At 39.0% G+C, this 17,732-nt stretch overlaps 1 protein-coding gene and 1 pseudogene across 10 annotated transcripts in view; one reads left to right on the forward strand and one right to left on the reverse strand.

The window, feature by feature from the left end:
* Positions 1-17,732, forward strand: part of PDE4D (phosphodiesterase 4D) — a 1,488,864-nt gene that overhangs the window by 1,149,514 nt on the left and 321,618 nt on the right. The gene's annotated exons all lie outside the window — the stretch shown is intronic.
* On the reverse strand, positions 10,833-12,047 carry LOC112839418 (L-lactate dehydrogenase B chain-like; annotated as a pseudogene).

Here is a 17,732-nt window from a genome sequence, read left to right on the forward strand (position 1 = left end):
ATGCATTCTTCCAGCCCTGCTTCACCAGACATTCTTTTGAGATAGCCAGCTTCTTTAGATTTGACACTTCAGTGAATCCTGAGATATACTAAACAAGGACACGAGATTACGGAGCCCTTGGTTTCCTTCTGCAAAGTGCAGTTCACTGAGAAGACTGTGTTCACCAAGCCATAGGCTATTATACAGCAGAACACCTTTGCACTCATGAAAGTCTGATTGGGGTTAAGAACCTAGACGCTAGCTTTGGATCCTGTTTGTACTGCACCATGTAGCCTTGATCCTTATCTTTGTCTCTGTGAAGTAGGGCTATATTTCTCTTTCGTCATCAGCTCAGAGGTTTTCTGTGAGAGTCAAATGAGGTTTGTTTGTGAAATACCATAGGAGTATAAAGTTTTATCATGTGATACAACATTTGCTGGTGGGCATCATAGTTTATGGAACCTTAAAGAATCCTTGAGAGATTGTCTTAAACATTCATGTGAAATTATATATAAAACCAGTGGTTCTCCTGATTTTTAACCTATAAAATTTCCCATGACTCTTCCTCACAACATCCCTCCCCACTACCAAAAAAAAGTAGTTTACAGTAATGTGTTGTGTAACGTGAATGAAGATGGGAATGGAGGTGGTAGGTAAGAGAGTCCAGAAGTTGGAGGATTCTCATGCCATTCCTAGATTTAAGCTAATCATCCTGTGATCTCTTAAAATTTCTCCATGTCCTCTCAGAATTGCCTAAGAATCACTTTAGAGGCAGAAAAAAAATGACCTTATGAAATCATTTTGAATGTTCTGGTAGAATCATGTGCAGGTCCTATGGAGTTCATCCAAGAGACGCATAGTCCTGGTCTCTGGAGTGAGACCGGGTTTGGGCTATTGCCTACTAGCTGATTCCTTCACTTACTAGCTGTGAACCCTCTCTCGGCTTCAGTGTCCCCATCTGTAAGTGGAAATAACGGTAGTACCCACCTCATAAGGTTTCTGTGGAAATTAGTGAGATAGTATTGTAAAATGCTCAATATAGTGCCTGGCATATGGTGAGTACCCCAGAAACATTAGCTGTTACTACGTCTGCTGCTGCTGTTTGCAACCATCATCATTAAAGACAGGGCTTGATGAATTCCCTTTACTTGTACTAATTCCTTTAAAAAATACCAGTAGCTCCATTAAGAGACTATAAAAGGGCTAATAATAATTGCAAATGACAATAGGCTCTTGGCTACTAAATTCTGTTCTGGCAAAACTGCAACTTGTTTGAAATGTTCCCTGTATTATAAAAATGAATAGAGAATGAATAATGGCTATTACTTCTTTTTTTGGCAAGTCAACACTTCTGTATTCAGGGTTAAGAGAAGTTTATATAGGTGATATTTTTTTCAAGATACTGTTTAGGAAACAAAATAATTAACTTTGGCTAAACTCATTCACCAAGTCTGTGATTATACTTGAAGAGAGTAACTTGGATTCTAAGGGTCCTACACCTCTTATATTTTCTTTTTATTCAAAGAATAGTAGTCTACCATAACTTCTGAAGTCATTCTCAATACACACCTACGAACAAATGAAATTCGTACTTTTCTGTTTACTTCTCAGAATATTAAAATTAATTTTCTTGATGATTAGAAGTGCCCTTTTAACAGCATTTTAGAATTTTAAAAATTTTTCTTTAGTGACAGTATTGCTTGAATATGTAATTTTAACAAAATTCCTGTCGAACGCATTAAATACAGTCAGCAAGTGTCAGGAAAATATTTAGCATAAATCATGCAAAACTTAACATAGATTTTATGCCCACTTCAAATATATAATAAAGATGAGCTACATCTTAAGGATGGAGAAAATGAGGCTCTTAAAACCTGTAAACCCTTAAAGCATCCAGTCATTGATGTGCTTGCCTCATATAGGTGCAACTTACTCTAAAAATAATTGGAAGATAACTGTCAACTAGTACTCTTTAACAAAAGGGAAGACATTTCACTTTAATAGCATCTTTCTGGGTGCTATCTCAATGTAGGACATTCTAGATTCCCACTCCAACTTTAGATAGGCTGCTAGATTTTTAAAGATAAGATTCCTATTTTTTAGATCCATATATTTAAAATACATACAATTTATTGTCCCCAGTTTGTTTTTAATTTTTAATATAACTACCCCTAGAACTAATACAGTGTTTTTTCTTAAGATTTTATTTATTTGTCAGAGAGAGAGCACAAGCAGGGGAAGCGGCAGGCAGAGGGAGAGAAGCAGGCTCCCCGCCAAGCAGGGAGCCCGATGCGGGGCTCGATCCCAGGACCCTGGGATCACGACCTGAGCCGAAGGCAGACACTGAACCGACTGAGCCACCCCGGCGTCCTAGAACTAATACAATGTTAATGTACCAATCTCTGAAATAGTTTCAAAGAATCCTAACCTAGAAGAGCTTTCAGGAATGGATCAGATTACTGGAACAGGCAGGATTGAGGATTAGTTTTTGGTTGACTCTGTAAAACATCACCTGTGAAAACGAAACACTGCCATTCACAAATATTACACCTAAATATTTTGGTCATTAAAACATGGAAACTAACAGTAGACAGTTTAAAAAAGCATGCCTGTTTGATTTACCCAGGAATTGGGCAGGGGTGGGGTGGGTGGTTTCAAAAGAGCAACTGATGCAGGCAGCTTGCTTTTGACAGCCCCCTCTCCCTTCTTCCCCTCTGTGCCCCCTGCACACCTCCATGTCCTCAAAGCTGTTTTTCCTGTATATTCCTTAGCAGAATCTGCTGACAGTAAGTTGTAAACAAGTGAAGAAGACTTCAAAGTGTAAATAAATCATTAGACACGAATTAGTGCTTTTTTTTTTTTCCTCTCAGGAGCACTTGCATGCTGACATGAACTGAGCACTGAGTGCACAGACTAAATCCCTAATGGAGCTGCATCCTGCGTCAGGCACACAGGACTTCTCTGTGGGCAGCAGGTTTGGCGGGCATGCCAGATAATCATCTACTAGTGAGGTTGATACGCTGAAGATGGAAAAAAACAGGAAGGAGAGAAGGCCAAAAAAATTAAAGGGAACAAGATTTTGATGTATTAAGTCCATTTTATAGGCCTGGCCTCGTGCTGGGCATTTTCAGTGGTCATTTGACTAATTCTCACAACAGTTCTGAGAGGTGGGCATTATTATTGCACACATACTTTTTGTTAACGGCTCTGAAAACGGAAGTCATGTGGGTAAGGGGCCTGCTGGCTCATGAGGAGCTAGGTAGCTGAGGTTTGAACCTGGGATGCCTCGCTCTGCAATTAAACTCTTATGGACTGTACCTGCATCTGACAACAAGCACCAAAAATACATTTTCAAAAATATGATAATAGCCAGAAATAGGAATAAAGAGAAATAATCCAAAAATAGCTCTGTTGAGGTTACTGATGGAGAGGCAAAAAGAAATGTAAAGTTTTTTTTCCCTGCAAGGGTTCCCTCTGAGGATCGCTTTCCCTGGCTGTCTGGCTTTGTGAAATTATACCTTCCCTGGTGGCTGGCAGCTGAGTGTGCCCTTCTTTCTGTCAAGGGCAGCTTACAGTTCATGGCAGAGTTTATTTGAAGCTTGTGGGTACCAATTCCAGGCAGCAAGATACTACTTTCAGAAACTAAATTAGCTTTCTTCAGAGTCACAGCAGAAAGCGATACAGCAAAATTGATTACCTTAGGGTGCCTTCCCGGTTGTTTTATTGCTTCTTGAGCCAATTTGTTCTCCCAGTGGTGTCACTGTTACAGAGGCCGGTTCTCTTCTGTTCTCATTTTATGAATTGGGATCATCTGAATATAGTCATAGACCGTCTAGTCTAGACCATTTTTCTCAGAATTACAGAGATGGGGAACATTCCAAACCATCCTTGTTCCAAATGGCAGGGAGTGGCTTCAGAATTTATTTTTGGAATCTTTTGAGCTATTTCTATTGTTTATGTGAATACTGCATCGATTGTAAGCCTGCTCCTCTCTGTTCATTAATAAGGGTATGGGAAGCTTATGATAAGACCAAAGCAGTCTGCTACCATCTAGTTTTTCCCGTTTCTACTTTCAGGCATTTCCCCCGTCACACAGAAAGGTAGGTGCTAAAGAAGCAATTCTTCTTTCATCCCTGAGAGGGAGACACTTGTAGAGGTACCACAGAATCTGTAAAAAGAAAAACAACAAAAAAAGCTCTCATTATTATTCTACTTGTGTCTTTCTTTAAGTTGATCTTTGGGTAAAATTGATGAATGCATGTTGTATGGTTCAACTCCATTTACAATCACTAAGCACTGACCCCCCCCCCCCATAGAGGCAAAAAGTATATGTTTCTTGAGTAACAAAGATGATTAGCCACCACCATGACCCTGAGCAAGACTGTGAAAAAAATGCAATTCTTCCTTCCCTTCCTCCTTAGTTCCAGAGTCTGGCCACCTTCCAGTCTTCGCAGGTTTCTCCTCTGCAAAATGGGTGTTCTACTGTCTGAAGACTCCTACTGTTGCTGTTATTCAGGGCTGGTTCCCATGCTCTCAGTCCAGGAAGGCAATCTGAGCCCTTTACTGCTGATTAAGCGTATAGAGCACTTATATTATCCTGGCCGGGGCTGGGCTCTGAGAAAACATTGGTGAATAAAACAGGTATGGTCTCTGCCCTCACAAGCCTGACCAATGAGTAGGGAGGACAAACATTAAACTTGTCATACCAAAATTAAATGCATAATCAGATAAAGCACATCAAAGGGGAAGTAAAAAGCCCAAAAGATATTATAAAGGGGAAAACCAGTTAATATGGGGTTGGAAAATCAGAGCTTATGGGAGAAAATAATATAAAAGCTGAGAAGTGAAGGGTGAATAGGAACTAGCCAAGGGAAAAACAGAAGAAAGAGTGTTTTAGAAAAGGGAAAAAACACGTACCAGTAACTTTCAGGAAGAGGTGGGAAGTGCCAGGTGATTTCCATTATTTTTACTAAGGAGTGACTGATTCACCGGTTTATCTCTTCCATAGATGATATATGTACAATGTAATTGATAGAATATAAGAAGAGGTTTGTTTCAAGGAATAAGGGGAGAGCCGCATTAATGTTATTATACAACTGTGTTCATACAGTTCTGCCCTCCTCCCTGTTAACCTCGGTCAAACAGCGGTGGTATGAAGGAGTTGCTGGAAGGCACTGGTTTTCCCAGTGTGCTGACAACCAACATAAAAATGTAAATACCTTGCAACCAACGTGCTTACTATGCAAACACAGCTTCAAGGAAAGTCCTCCAGGTCAGCTCCTCCCACTTGTTTCCTCTCATTCCTTACGTTAAGCGGCTTTTGTCAGACAAGTTACCAGTCTTAAAAGGCTATCGGACGTATGGAGAAAGGACACAATTCAATTTGAAACTGCTCAGAGGCATAATAATGATTCTGTGCATTTTATGTTTAAGTTTTGTCCCTGAAAGAGAACTATAAGTAGCATTAAACATGTGAGGGTATCTATTATTCAGATAAGCAGCAATATTACTTTTCAGCTTTGGTTCAGCATAAACAAGACCTGCAGGTTTAACAATTTGCATACATCCTTAAACAATGTATTGTTTTCATTTTAATATATTATAAATACAGTTTTGTATTTCTTAATGAGATTACTGTCCTCGGGTTTCAGGATGTGTGTAAAAAACAGTTAAGGCATTAAAATTAAAGATAAACGATCCCCACCAGAAATAATCTTAGCAGGTTATTGAGTAAAAAATCTCGAATCCAGCAGATGAAGGAAAAACTCCCTAAGGAGTCTTTAATTAGAACTCTTTAGGACTTGGCAGAACTGGAACCAAAATCTCTCCATAAAAATGAACAATGCCTCAGGTCACATAAATTAACAAAATCTGAACCCTAAAAAACAGCATTATAACAGCTGATTTTAATTGTTTTAAAAATGAGCTCAGGAGAGGCACACTGAGCTTCCTGAATTTCTTTTAGAAGTGAATGATATTCTTGTCAGCTCTGGATCAGTTTTGAGGTATTCTTTTTTTTTTTTTTTTCGAGTAGGCACCACGCCCAGAGTGGAGCCCAACATGGGTCTTGAACTCATGACCCTGAGATCAAGACCTGAGCTGAAATTAAGAGTCCGATGCTTAACTGAACCACCAAGGCGCCCCCACAGTTATGAGGGATTCTGTATGGGGAATGTAAAAACAAAACAGAAACAGAGGGACAACAAAATTCTATACCATTCTATGCCTCCTTCACTAACAAGAAGCAGATGATAATAATGCTTGCATGAAGGCTATCAATGGATAACTCACAACGTTCCTCCTTTCCATCTAATTTTTAATGTAGCTCTTTCCTTGTCTTCCAATATGTAGAAAAAATAGCAATAATCCCTGAGGGAAGAGGGTAGGTAACAGAGATTCCCTTACTGGTGAGCAATTTATGTGAAAACAGCCAGCTCACTTTCCCTTGCCTCCTTTTTACCTAGGGAACTGAATTTGTGGGTTTGTAACTGGATTTTGATTAGGAAGCACATTCTGTGGCCATAGAAGAAAAACTCGAACTACTAACTTTGTTGTATTCGTTTTAAAATATTTTTGGCTGTAAGCAATGAGATACCAGGACCTACAATGGCTTGAAGAGATAGGCGTTGCTTTTGATGAAGTGACCACTGGAGGCATTTCAGCTGTTTATGATGTTAGCACCAAGTGCAGAAGGCCAACGTCTATGCAGTTTTCTTGGTTGTTCTTCACGACGGCAAGATGCTAGTGCGACTACAGACACCATGTTGGTGTTACATGTGGTGATGAGGAGAAAGAAGAGGACTGGGGAGGAGAGAGGCAGCTCTAGTTGTTTCTATTCCATTTATCAGAAACACAAAAGCCTTCCTCAAAGCCCTTAAAAGATTTCAGCTTATAGCCCATTAGCCAGAACCATACCATATGGCCATCTCTAATGGGAAGGAAATCGGAAAGTTAATATTTACTCTCTAGTCTCTACAATAAGTGCAGCAAGGATGATTGGGAGATGGAAAAGGCTATACGAACAAGACTATCATGGACACACTTGCTCTATATTCATATATTGTTTTCAAAGCCTTAAGTTAATTTGTTAAGCTTTTCTCAAGGACAAGAGGATAGAGAAGAGCTAAAATCTTCGTGCCAAATGCAACGTAACCCTTGGAAAGAGTGAAGTACGATGGAAAATCAACTAGAAATGATCAAAAAGTGCCTTGACACCAGATCTTACAACACTTTAGGTAAGCCAGTCAGTCATGGATCCTAAGGTTCTCTAACCCGTAATGTAGAAAATAAGAGTATTTCTCCTAGTTTTCACAAATAACACCAAAAATATCTTGAAGTATATAAATTTATAAAAATAAATGGGTAGATATAACATTACCAATCCGTAATTATTTAAGGTGAAAAATTTGTTATTTGCAGGAGAAAAACAATCAACCGAAATAACCATTGCTGTCTCTTAGTCATCAGCCATGATTTATGCCCTGTCTATAGGATGAACACAAGAATAAATAATAATTGCTTGGGACATTTTAATCATATTATCCCCTGAAACAAATGATGGTGAATAAACTGGCTTTCATCAACTCAATCAATGGTTTATTCAGTACCCATGTTGCAACAAGTCTTCTGCTAAAGGAGTACTTAGGATTTGGGGAGTGAGGAAACTGGCAGAGAATGATAAATGAAATAGGACAAGGTCGAATAGATGGGCTGTGGCTCAAGGAACTGGGAACAATTGTTGTTTGGAAGGGTGTGTATAAGTTTGAGAAGGGTTATGCTAAAGTATGCGAGCATTCGATCAGAGTCTTGCAGAATGATGCCACTCCTAGAAAAATGGGTGGAAGCAACAGACATGGGATATAGAGGTCTGTGTGTGAGTAATCGAGAGTGACCGTGTTTTACTGGAATCATAGGAAAGAAAACTTGTAAGATGGAAATTTGAATTGTAGAAGTCCTGAAATGAGGAAATGAAGAAATTAACACGGGACATTCTGAAAAGCAGTGCTTTGTTTATTTTTTTTAAAGGTTTTATTTATTTATTTGACAGAGAGAGAGAGAGAGACAGCGAGAGAGGGAACACAAGCAGGGGGAGTGGGAGAGGGAGAAGCAGGCTTCCCGCGGAGCAGGGAGCCGGACGCGGGGCTCGATCCCAGGACCCTGGGATCATGACCTGAGCCGAAGGCAGACACTTAATGACTGAGCCACCCAGGAGCCCTGAGCGGTGCTTTGTTTAAAAAGATGTGTCTATGGCTGCAGAACACGGTTTTTCTAAAGACTATCAGAATGGTCCTGGGAAAAAATATTAGTGTAATCCTCCCTAACCCACGGTTGCCGTTACCACAGCCAACCACAGTCCAGAAGCAGATGATCCTCCTTCTGACATATCTTCAGAAGGTCAGTAGCCGCCTAACGCTACGTCACAATACCCATGTCATTCCCCTCACGACATCTCCTCACATAGGCATTTTACCATCTCACGTGACCACAGAGTACAGTATGATAAGATGTTTTAGAGGGAAAGAAAGACCACCTTCACATCACTTTTATTATGGTTAGCTTGTTATAACTGTTCTATTATGAGTTATTGTTGTTCATCTCTTACTGTGCCTAATGTTTAAATTAAATTTTCTCATAGGTATGCATGTATAGAAAACAACAGGATAGGGGCGCCTGCGTCGCTCAGTTGGTTAAGCGACTGCCTTCGGCTCAGGTCATGATCCTGGAGTCCCGGGATGGAGTCCCGCATCGGGCTCCCCCTTCAGCGGGGAGTCTGCTTCTCCCTCTGACCCTCCCCCCTCTCATGCTCTCTCTCTCTCTCTCTCATTCGCTCTCTCAAATAAATAAATAAATAAAATCTTTAAAAAAAAAAAAGAAAACAACAGGATATATAGGGTTCAGTACTCTCTGCAGTTTCACACATCCACGGGGAGTCTTGAAACGTATCTCCCGTGGATAAGGGAGAACTACAACATTCTGGGATGAGGGCATGTGCCACAGGAAACATATGAGTGTTACAGACTGAATTGTGTTCTCCTAAAATTCATGTTGAGGTCCTAACTCCAGTACCTCAGAATGTGATTATATTTGGAGATAGGGCCTTTAAAGACATGTTTAAGGTAAAAAATGAGGTCATCTGGGTAGACCCTAACCCATGTAACTGGTGTCCTTATAAGAAGGACCCATATAACCCATATAACCTAACCCATATAACACCCATGTAACTGGTGTCCTTAAGAGATTAGAACACAGACAGGCACAGAGACTTTGTGAAGATTAAAGGGAGATGACCACCTACAAGACAAGGAGAGTGGCCTCCAGAAGAAACCAATCCTGTCCACACCTTGATCGTGGACTTCTAGCCTCCAGACCTGGAAGAAAATAAATTTCTGTTGTATAGGCCACAGAGTGTGTGCTATTTGTTATGGCAGCCCTAGCAAACTAATACAATGAGCAAATATTACTTTTGTTAAAAAAAAAAGTAGTGAGATAATAAACTAAACTCGTGGAAGTAAAATTAGAACAAAGGAAGTTTCTGGACGTATTCTGTAGGTAGAACATCCCTGAAATTCACAACTAATGCAGTGGGGCATGGGGATAAAAGGTCAGTCGTGACTGAGCTGTAAAGACTGGGAAATAGGCAAGTCCAAAAGGACACTGGGTTGGTAGAAGAAAAAGATGGATATGGTTTCAGCTGTGTTTCCATTCAGAAGGTGCTGGATCCTTATGGTAGAGGCATCCATCAAGAAGTCAGAAATGTGTGTCAGACATTCAGAAACTGATGAGATGGCCAAGTAAGCCAGTATTGAGTATAAACAAAGTGCCAGAGCCCGAACCACCAAAAAATGAACTGTACAGTTCCTTTTAAATAGCTGAAACAGTATCACTGAATTTCTTTATATATCATTTCAGTGACAGACAAAGCTCTTTGATTTTAAAACCAAATCAACTAAGCAACCTTATCTTTCTGATGTCTAATGCTTAAAATTTCTTTTGAAAAGGAGAAAAAAAAACCAAAACCTAAAGCTTTTATATTTTGGTAAGACCAAAAAGGCAAATGCTTCATGGAAAGGTCAAATGATGATTTGAATTCATACAAGTATGAATATGTGAGATTAGATTCTTTCCTGAGAATAGATTTTAATTGGCATTAGTGGGGAGTGGGAAACATTGAGACACACTCCCCCTCCTCCTGCAAGAGAGCATATGGTGCAAGAGGAGGTGCCGTGAGTACCACACAGAAGAGGTTGCCTGTGGCCAGTTGGGAGACAGCATCCAAATCGTCTCAAAATAGTGAAAGGATCATATTTCCCTTACTAAGGGAAAGTTGGCTTTGATTATATATTTCACTTCTGTGCCGTATTTTGCTTAAACCCTACCCATTGGGGAAAATCAAGAATTTAGAATTAGCTTTCCAAGTCAAAAGAGTGTTCCCTGCTTTTATCTCTTGTTACTAAAATGTCCCACTGGATCCCAAGAGTGAAGCTTAGCTGACGTGCTTGCATGAATTGTTTATATTGTTCATTAATTAATGTGACGAACATATTAAAAATAGGACTCCTAGTTTTCATCCTGAGGGCTTACACATAATAGCAACAACCTTTAGCAAAGTACTGCATTATTTATTTATAGAATGGTTTTGACTCATTTAATAATGCTCTGTAATTAATTTGTAGATTACTTTTTGACTTTGTGCAATTTAGCATTAAGTTCCTGCAAACGAAAACATTTTCGCTGCTGTTATTTAATAGTGATCAATTCCCCTTAATGTCTATAGATAAATAAAAATGTTAGTGTGGTTCGAATGACCCAAACTTCTGAGATAGCTGTTTATTTTATAAATTTTTTTTTCGCACTGCAATAGTTAATTTTATTTGTTCAAGGGCTCATATTGCAAGCATTAAAGCAAGCATGGGCTTTGATTTTGTGAGCCCAGATTCACATATTTAGGAAGATAAAAGCAAACTGTGATCCATGTATATGGATGAAAAACTAAAGGCTCACAGTTAATCACATCATAGTTTTAAATTTCTACAGCCTAGAAGCCAGAAGTCACAGATCTTTTAGGTCTTTCTGGATGTCCCACAAGGTATCTGCACTTTTCTTGAGCTGGGCAACCTCATCATCCTTCAGCTTCTGGTTGATCACACTGGTTAAGCCCCGAGCGTTCAGGATACATGGAAGGCTCAGGAAGACTTCGTTCTCAATGCCATACATCCCCTTCACCATTGTTGACACTGGATGAATCCTGGATAGATTTTTCAACATGGATTCAATGAGATTAGCCACACTTAATCCAATAGCCCAGTTGGTATATCCTTTTAGCTTGATGACTTCGTAGGCACTTTCCACAACCATCTTATGCACTTCCTTCCAATTTTCACTGTCTTGTCTGTTCCCATTTCTGGATTCAGTTCCTGAAGAGAAACGCCTGCCACATTCATTCCACTCCACACAGCCACACTTGAATTGCCATGTTCTCCCAAAATCCATCCATGGCAGCTGCTGGGATGAATGCCAAGTTTTTCAGCCATGAGATAGCGAAATCTAGCAGAATCCAGATTACACCCACTTCCAATTACACGGTGCTTGGGTAGTCCACTTAGTTTCCAGGTAACATATGTGAGAATATCCACTGGGTTGGAAACCACAATTATGATACAATCAGGACTGTACTTGACTATCTGCGGAATAATGAATTTGAGGACATTAACATTCCTCTGCACCAGATTGAGCCGGCTCTCCCCTTCCTGCTGGCGGACTCCTGCAGTCACCACCACAATCTTAGAATTGGCAGTCACAGAGTAATCTTTATCCTCCACAATTTTAGGTGTCTGAAGAAATAAGCTCCCATGTTGCAGATCCATCATTTCTCCTTTGAGTTTATCTTCTAAAACATCCACAAGGGCAAGTTCATCAGCCAGAGACTTTCCCAGAATGCTGATGGCACACGCCATACCAACTTGTCCAACACCCACTACAGTGATCTTATTGTTTGGGATGGTTGCCTCTTCTTCTGCAACTGGTGCAATCGGTTTTTCCTTAAGAGTTGCCATTGTGCCCAGAGAGAACCCACGGGGAGAGTTGCGCGAAGAAGACAATGTTAGCTGCGTCTTTATAAATATTTTTTAATAACTACTGTATTTTAAGCAGTGCTCTAGGTGTTGGGGGAAAGATTCTGAAAAAGTAGAAAATGTGTAATTGCCTTTAGGTGTTTTACATTCTTTTACGTTCTTGTTTAACCCTTAAAGGTGTTAAGTTCAAATCATAGGAGGAAGGACCAAAATCAAAGAACACAAGATGATGAAAGAATTTTTAGAACCACCTTGTTTTGTTCCTGAGTGAATACAGATGTGCTCAATTTTATACATTCAATACCTAAAGTCTTATGATTGTTAATCCAAATCTTGGACCTCCAGAATTACGCTGTGTTTCATGATAAAACATTAACCTGTGTTTAGTACATTTCATTGTCAAGATATATTTAAGGATTTCAATTAAGTGTTTAGACAAAAGAGAGAAACTTGGTCAGACAGTGTAATTTCTGAGAACAATTTACTTATGAAGCAAGCATTCTGATTAGATTTAACCTGGGCCTTCCAAAATGGTTTATGTCAATGCTTTTCTCTAGGGAGGTTTCTTAAGGTATAATTCCATGAAAACATTGGCATGGAAGTCTGCCATATTTGCCTCATCTTGGGGCTCTAAGTCAACAATGCTGATGTAACAGTTGTCAAATGAGATAAGTAACAGCTCAAGACTTTCCCTTCCAGTAGGTATAGTCTCATGGAAAATCACCTTTGAATCCAACAGATGGAATGAGGCCACTGGGTGTAGCCAAAGGGAAAATCCTAAAGGAAGTCCCCAACTGGTCAGTCTTCTCTGCCTCCCATTCTTGAACTTGGTAAAGCATTCAAAATGTCCTTCCTTTAGAGGAAGATGCAGTCAGTGATTCACCTATTGACAGAGAGCTGCTTGTGGAAAGTGTGGCCCCGCCACAGTACAGGGGCAGCAAGATCTGATGAGCAGGTGAGCTGCCCCTTTGCATCCTTCCAGGCCTGCACTTGGCTCAGATGAAAAGCTCAGGCTTACGAGCTGCCAGAAAGTGTCTGGCACAGAGCCCACCTGTTTTCTCCTGTGCAAGTATTCAATTGACTCGATTCCTCAAAGAGCTATGTGCCAGTGAAAGTGAGTTCATTGTTGACCTTTAATTGCCCTGAGGTTCTAATGATGTGATGAATGTGAAAGTGATTTTTGAAATCACAATGCAAGTACAAGATAACTTTTAGTCATTATTTCAGTACCTGAGGAGAATGTAAAAATAAAGAGAGCCACCAATTTTACAAGGTCCCACATGAGGTAGCGTTGTTTTCCCATCTACTGCAGGCATCTAGAACGTGTAGCTCATCTAGGCTGTCGATTTGTGAACTGAGTATTGAAGTCACTTTCCTTTGTTCTACAACACGCCCTGGCGATACTTCCACCATCTGCTGTGCACGTGGGAAATCTGTGCACTTTTTCAAACAATGTGAGACAAATGCCCAGCTAGGTTAGCTAGTGTTTAAAGCATCATAGAATGAACTCCTAAAAAGTAGCTACACGTATGTAATACCTACTATATGCCAACACCATTCTAATGTTTTATATATAGTAAGTACTTTATTCTTAACAATAAACATATGAGGTATGTAACTATGATTACCCCCATTTTACAGATGTGAAAACTAAGGAATAGAGAGATGAAGTGGTGTGTTCCGAATCACACAGCCACAGCTAGGAAACGGCAGTCAGACCTCAGATCTTACTGGTCTGTCTCCAAGTCTATACAATTGACTGCTGTACCATATGCTTTGAAAATATTGGTTTATGACTATTGTGCTATTTCTAATAGTAGATATAAGGTTTTTCTGTTATTTATATTTCTTCTTTGTCTTCTCCTTTGGATCTAGGAGCACATGTAATATTACCAGATTTTAGCTCATAAGAAACTTCTCTGATGATCATACATAAAATAGTTTACATTTGTAGTACATTTTGTATTGTTAAATGTTTCTCCTTATGGTTATCTCATTTGATCCCCTCATTAGTCTTTAGAATGCATAGGGCTTTATCCTCTTTTTGCAAATGAAGAAACATCAGAAAGATTAAACAGTTTGTTCAGCTTCACATCACAAGTTTGTAGCAGTTCTAAGACCAGAAATCAGATTTCCTGGCTCTCAATCTACAGCTCTTTTTCCAGAATGTCATACTGTTCCCTCATTTCTTTGTCTTATAGTTTGAAAAAAAAAAAAAAGTGAGAAGTTTAAGAATCCTAACAAAACCGGTGAACAATTTTGTGAGAAACATTTAGAATAATTTTAGATAATTTTAGTTCTCACTAAAGTAGAAGGTGAAAACACATTACGTTAACGGTGGGCTAGGTCAAGTTAAGTGCACATAGCTCGGTTCCGGCTTATTAATTTTCATTTCTTGGCCAGCTAATGTGAACACCTTGAGAGGACAAGTCTCAAGTGCTCTCTTGCTTTTTGCTATTGCTTTTTTAAGGTAGCTCATTTGCACTCGTTTATCATTCCCTTCCTTCACTCAGCCCCAGAAGCTGTGTTGCTAATTATTGACCCAGGCAAGCCTCGAAGAGGACAAAGGCAGGTAAAATTGAAGTGCTCTTTATGTACAATCAAAATGCATTTTCCATTTTTCAGAAGGAGCAAGGCATTTTTAGCTGTGAGGTTCAGAAACCATTCAGTTGTATGAGCACTTGAGCTTCTCTGCTAAGAATCACAACTCAGTTTTTCAAAAAACTTTTTTTTGATATTTCATTTACAGCCAGTTTCTTGGAGTATCAGGGTGTATGCATGTAAATTTTTCCTTTCTGTATTAACATGTAAGACAGGGCAGCATAATAATGTATTTATTCATTCATTAATATTTCTCTAAGAGTTACCAAGAGTGAAGAATAGTGCTAAATATAATGGGAAATGTTTAGATGTAAAATTAGCTTATCACAGGACCGGACACATGATAGATGCTCCAGAAATACTTGTTAAGCTGAAATGGGTTATCCTATGAACTGTATCCTCCTGCCTTGGTATCTAGTCAGGAACTTATGAATTCATGAAATATACGAAGATCATATATTTCATGGAATTTAAGAATCATCTCATATAGCCCTTTTATTTTTAAGAGATGACGCAGTGGAGAACCCAGGCAAATTGTATGAATTTTCCAAGAACACACATCTATTTGGGAGGATACTGTTTTCATCATCATGATGTGTTTTAGAGATTACACCTATGTCAGTATCTACGGTGCAGAGCATCATGGGAGAGGAGCTGATGAATGTCCTAGAACAGTATTACCGAATGAAAATATAATGCAGGGCGCCTGGGTGGCTCAGTCGTTAAGCGTCTGCCTTCAGCTCAGGTCATGATACCAGGGTCCTGGGATCGAGCCCCGCATCCGGCTCCCTGCTCGGCGGGAAGCCTGCTTCTCTCTCTGCCACTCCCCCTGCTTCCCTCTCTAATTCTCTCTCCCTGTGTCAAATAAATAAATCAAATCTTTTAAAAATATATATAATGCATACCGCAATTTTAATTTTTTAATAGCCACATTTAAAGGGTTCAAAAAAGTGAAATTAATTTTAGAATGTATTTTATTTAACTGCATATATCCAGAATATAATTTCAAGATGTAATCAATATAAAAATTGTTAATTGGCTATGTTAAATTTTTTTGTACTAAGTTCTCAAAATCCAGAGTATATATTATACTTTTGACAATATCAGTTTGGACTAGCCATATTTCAAGTACTTCATAGGTAGGTCCATGTGGCTTGGGGCTACCCTATGAGACAATATAGCTCTAGTATCACAGGGGTAAGATTACTATGCTTTTTTAAAGCTACAGTTTTTTTTTATTATTTCTTATTTTTAAAGTTTGATTTTAATGTAAAGGCCCAAAAGTAAAATTCTACCTAACTGACTCAACAAGATAAAAAAAAAATTAGAATGACCTGTAACCATTAGAGAAATTGAATCAGTACCATTTTAACCACCCCCTCCAAATTAGTAAATAAACCAATCGTCGAAAGTATTGACTCAGATCATTCTACCTACAACTTCTACCAAACTTTCAAAGAAGAGGGAACTTGTCCCTTTTATAAATTGTCTCATTTTACAAGTGACTATCCTTAAGTATACAGTTTCCTTTGCAGCACTAGTAGAAGCTTAAATTGTTAACTAATTTTTTAAGTGTGATCAGACAATAATCTTAGTTATCATTACTATCATTATTTTTCACTTCCTTCTGAAAATGGACAATTAGTTTTATTATGGAGAAATAGCAGGATGCTACTGTTTAACAGACTGCTGTATAGGCCCTCCGTGCTTAGCACTTCATAGTAAATGAAAAAAAAAAAAAAGAAGAAGAAAGAAAGTAGGAAGAAGTTATCCGTCAGAGGAATCTAAGCTTGCCAATTATTTTTAGAGATTTATAGACCAAAAATCGAGGTTTTCTCTTTCTCGCTATTCTTCAAATTCCTGTTTCTAATGAGAAAGTCTGCAGCAGTAGAGGCTACTGCATTATTCGATGTTCAGTCCACAAAAAGCTAATGTAATTGTGGGTTTGGCTGTCACCTTGACCTTTTCTTGGATCTTTGCTCAAAGCTTAGGTGAATATGTTGGGGGAGGCTTTCCTCTTTTACATTTGTCAGCTTTCGAAGTAAAACCAGAGCTGGCCTGAGAAAGAAAGAGAAAGGCAGGAAGCAGAACAGAAAAGCTAGGTGACATTTCTCTAGGCTTCTGAATTTGCTACAGCATGATCCCTGTGATCATTTCATACTCAGCTTTTCAAAGGGCTATCACAGTTTCATTTTATTTTCTGGCCCAGGGGATAAATCAGTTGACTTCTACAGCCTTTTCCTCAAACGCTGACTCCAATTCTCTACATGGTACCACATTAATAATGTTTTCCTTTTCAGCTGTCATCAGGCCGTGCAGCCTTCCAAGATTTTTTTTTTTTTTAATTCTTTGTTCTTTTACAGTTCCTATATACAAGCACGGATTGTTATTAATATCAGTGCAGTGAGGAAGATAGACAAGTGTTAGAATCTTTTTAGCTGTAACAGAAAACTGTAACTCAACTGGCTTAAAACATAAGCCCGAAGTGGGAAACTCAAGTCACTCTAAGTAATTCAATGACATTATCAAAGTCCTGTCCTTCGTTAATTTTTGCCACCCTCAAGTACTGGTGATTTTTTTTTTTTTTTTGGCTTATTCCCCCATGATCTCAAGACGTCTGTCACAGTTGTAGCTATCAAAATTCAGATAATTATGAGAGGTTTAAAAAAAAAATCTTTCTTTTTAAGTCTTCTTTTAAGATGAAAAAACATGTTTCCCAAACATACTTCCTGTGTCTGACTTCTCTTCAACGTCTCATTTTTCAGAATTGTATCACATGTCCTAACCAATTACTACCGCAGAAATGATACCTCCATGATTGTTGGGACAGTTGGGTTTCCCTCATGGGAGCTGGGTCTGAGACTCGCCTCACTGTTACGTACATGCAATGGTGTGTGGATATTTGAATCGTATTAAGGGTCTAATTAGAAGGAGAAATGGCTTTTGATTAGGACCCCTCTAGAGTCAGCCACAATGTAATCAGAACAGTATTATAGGGTAATAAGTCCAAGAGGAAGCATCTAAGTTCAGGACACTATAGAAACACACAAGAAGGACATCTAGCTAGGGTTATGAGAACAA

The sequence above is a fragment of the Callorhinus ursinus genome, unplaced genomic scaffold (assembly GCF_003265705.2).
Source record: "Callorhinus ursinus isolate GAN/ISIS: 27379988/994484 unplaced genomic scaffold, GSC_fseal_2.0 scaffold23, whole genome shotgun sequence".
NCBI classification, from domain to species: Eukaryota; Metazoa; Chordata; class Mammalia; order Carnivora; family Otariidae; genus Callorhinus; species Callorhinus ursinus.